Here is a 3,702-nt window from a genome sequence, read left to right on the forward strand (position 1 = left end):
AAGGTCGAGCCCAAAAGTACCAGCGTGCATTAAATATAATTTTTTTACTGACAGAAGTCTGTAGAACCAAATTACACGGCATCAAGTTCATTATTCTAAGTTCAGGACTTTTCCAAATTCCTTGTCCACTGCACCCCACTTTCTTTTCCAGTCGTTGTTGGTTCACCAATTATATTCATACATGTAACAAAGTGCAGCACATCATTGTTGACCGAAGTCAGATAGGCCTTCTTGACTAAAAACGTTCCCTTGTGGAGACCAAGTCACCCACGCCCCTCACTATTGGACTTGTCTACATGTTTCCCTAGCAGTATGATTCTACCATCAATATATCTCAATATACGGAGATGCCTGTCCACCACATTCATGTGATTCAATCATTCAATCAAAGGTAGGTTGTTAGAGAAGCAAAGCTCAATCTTTGCTTGTGATCCAAGTTCAGACATATACTATCCCCTGTATTATATGTGTACTTTAACACGTTGAATTTCGTGAACAGGGAAGGGGCACAGCATATGCTTGAATCCTAATGGCAGAGATTGTCACTTCTACTGTTGTCCAGGAGATAGTTAGCCAAGTTCTATCTGATCTGGTTCAAAAATATGAGGAGAAAGAGGAATCAAATGTGAACAGAAACTTAGAGAGGCTAGAGATGGCACACATCAAGCTTGAGGTTGCTCTTGAGATATCAGAAAAGTGGCAAATCACTGATGCCTCCTTGTTGCCTTGGCGTAGGAAGCTGAAGCGTGCTGCTCAAGAATGCGATGAAACACTGCACAAATGCAAACTTCGAATCCTACAAGATGAACAGATGGAACAGGAGGTAAGGAGTGCCTCAATCGCTAAACGGATTGTGCATGCTACCAAGTCGTTTGTTTCCTCTGTCCTTAGCTGCAGCAATAACGAGTTGAGCAGATCCATTACTCAAAGGTTTGAGTGGTATGCTGATGGTGCTAATGAGTTTCTGAGATTCATAAAGTTTGGTGGCACACCAAGGTGTCACATGCCTTTTCACTCCCTTGTCAAGAACCTTTTTGCAGGTAAGAAACTACACCATAAAATAGTTCGGGAAATCGAGTATCCTTCATTTGAATTTTCATTGGTGCCTATCATCAGTGAAGTGCTTGGAATAGAGGCTATCCTGGTAACTTATCCAGAATGATGGTACACCAGAGGGTAATATCTACTTTAGAATAACAGTACAACTTTCACAGCCTACAGACATAGTTGGGATCGCAATTCGGTGCTTGCAGCTGTTTGCCCCTCATCTCAAGTGTACAGTTGAAAATATTAGAAACGAACTTATTCAACTACTTACTCAAGATCTGTCATGGATGCCATCTGTTTATTCCTACCAGAAAGAACAGCTCCATTTTCAAATACTTGGGTCTCAATAGCTTCGCCCAAACCCATTATGTTGCAAGCAGCATGTTCAGCATATTAGCAGCCTACGGATGGCAGGACTATCAGAGTTTTTTCTGGAACCAGAACTTGAAGTGAATTTGCACTGTCATGTCTCATTGTCTGTGTCCAACAAACAAAGGACCTTGCTATCTGAAAACATAATTTCTCTGCAGGATTCTCCGTATCTAAAAGCCGGGATTCACTTTGCACCCCACCGCTCTCCGAAAGACATGCTGCCTGCAAATAGAAGTTCTGAAGTAGTGGCGATAGACGGCGAGGATAATACTGCTTGCATGTAGATGTTAACTTGGAACAACCGGAAGAGATCATGCTTCCAAAGGCAATAGATTACTTCTACCGGAATTTTGAAGCAACAATTTACAAAATGATTTGGAAGTCTAAACATAGCTCTGCACTTATTCAGGTTGAGAAGGCAAGCATGAGCACACTGAAATGTTCTGTGGGAGCTAGGAAAAGAAAGCTGTTGCAAGGACAGGAAGAGGAGTTTATAAGTGGAAAATGTATGATCTCTCACTTGTTCAACTTATGGCGTGCACATGTGCCCGTTCAACTAATAAGTGCGTTCAAGGACTTGCAGAAAGGAAAGGAAAGTTAGTAGCACCACTGCTATATCTGAAATTCTAAATCCTGTAACATAGATCAATAAAGGAAACAATGAAGGAATAGAAGAAATGTTGTACATTAGGAATGCTAGTTAACACAATCTGAAATAGCATGAGTGGCAATGTCTCCCTTCACCCTGAAGCAGAGGAGAGCAACAAAGCAGCGTGCCGCCCAACCTGAAGCTCTGGAGTGCGTCGCACCTCATCGCAGCATGGACCCTCACGGGGACGGCCCACCTCACCGCTTCCCCTTCTTCCAGGAAACATGACACCAGCAGCCAGACCATCCCCCGCCCAGCCCGCCCGCGCGTCGAATGTCACCGCGCCCCCGGCCGCCGACTTCTCCCTCCACCGCGGCGGCACGCCCGACGTGGACGCGGCAGCGTTCCCCGCATGCGGCGCGCTACTCGGAGCAGACGCGCCATGCGACGGAATGCCGTGGCGGCCGGCCACCGGTAGGCGTGCGGCCCCTGGCGCTGTGGCGCACCGCGGAGCGGCACGGCGCGCGCGCAACTGGGCAGCCAGAGGCCGCGGTGCGTGGTGCCGACGAAGGCGGTGGCAGATGGCTCGCCGGCGCTCCTAGCGTTTACTCCAGAACATTCTCCCCTTGCTGGCCTCATTAGCGGGCTCTCGGCTCGCCGGCGGGCGGCCTTGCCGCCGGGCACGGCGACCAGGGGGTGGACGGTATCCCAATTACCGTCCGGGGGCGATCGGTGAGGTGCGGCGGGCTGCCGGCGGTGTACGGTACATGGAGGAGGGGAGGACGACGACCGTCCGGAGACGAGGGCCGGGACGTGCTCCGCGATGAGTCAACTCAGCAGCCGGCAGGCAGTCACCGCCACCGCCGGCCTTCGATTATTATTGACCAGAATGTTTTCTTTGGTGTGACAAATTACCTGGATTTCGTTTCTTCCTGCTGTCCTGCATTATTTCCTGAGGAAATATTCAGAGTTGCATCACTTCTGAATAATCCATGTATGATTGAGTAGCTTTGGTTTTTCTTTCTTCGAAATCTTGATACAAGATTTTCCCTTCAAAATTTTTACTAGCTATTACCACTGACAAGGCACGCCTTTACTGAAATTTAACATGATGTTACTTTCGTAGTTTTGTTGCCTACCGTGCAGAAGATTTGTTCAGTTTTTACCTGGCCAATGCACGAGGCACAGAATTGTCCTTCTGATAACAGAGCCACAGAAGAGAAGCTCATCAATCAACCATACCATTTCCAAGATGGCTCACATTAGAACGGCAATGGCTGACTTCACCCTAAAGTAGAGGAGCTCGACCCTGAAGTTCTTGTGCGGCGCCACCGCGCTCAATTAGGATTTTTAACATTTGTGTATGCAAGATCCAAACCAAATCAACTAGTTCTAAGTAGCAGCACGCTTCATTTACTACTTGCATGCAGCCCATGCACCAAGACTACTTTTGCTTAGAACTTGCGCCGGGTCTTGTACCTAGCACCCCCTTTACTGTAACTTGTTCCCTTGGAACCTCTATTTAAATGAAAGCACACAGCAGGTACCGGCATTCAGTTGGAACCCTAGAGCAGACAACCCAAAGGTGTGAGTGTATTCATCTTTTCCTAGTGCAGGCAAACTACTCGGTTGTGTCTGAGAAACCACTCAGTAGGTGGTAGATTTCCTACAATTGGTATCAGAGCCTAGGTTTA

At 47.4% G+C, this 3,702-nt stretch overlaps 1 long non-coding RNA gene across 1 annotated transcript; it reads left to right on the forward strand.

Annotated features, from left to right (window-relative positions):
* Positions 1 to 274: 274 nt before the first annotated feature.
* LOC112883035 lies at positions 275 to 1,742 on the forward strand. The gene is made up of 3 exons (XR_003226747.1): positions 275 to 391; positions 500 to 1,040; positions 1,578 to 1,742. It is a non-coding gene; the product is annotated as an uncharacterized LOC112883035 (long non-coding RNA).
* The last annotated feature ends 1,960 nt before the right edge of the window (positions 1,743 to 3,702 follow it).

The sequence above is a fragment of the Panicum hallii genome, chromosome 2 (genome assembly GCF_002211085.1).
Source record: "Panicum hallii strain FIL2 chromosome 2, PHallii_v3.1, whole genome shotgun sequence".
NCBI lineage: Eukaryota > Viridiplantae > Streptophyta > Magnoliopsida > Poales > Poaceae > Panicum > Panicum hallii.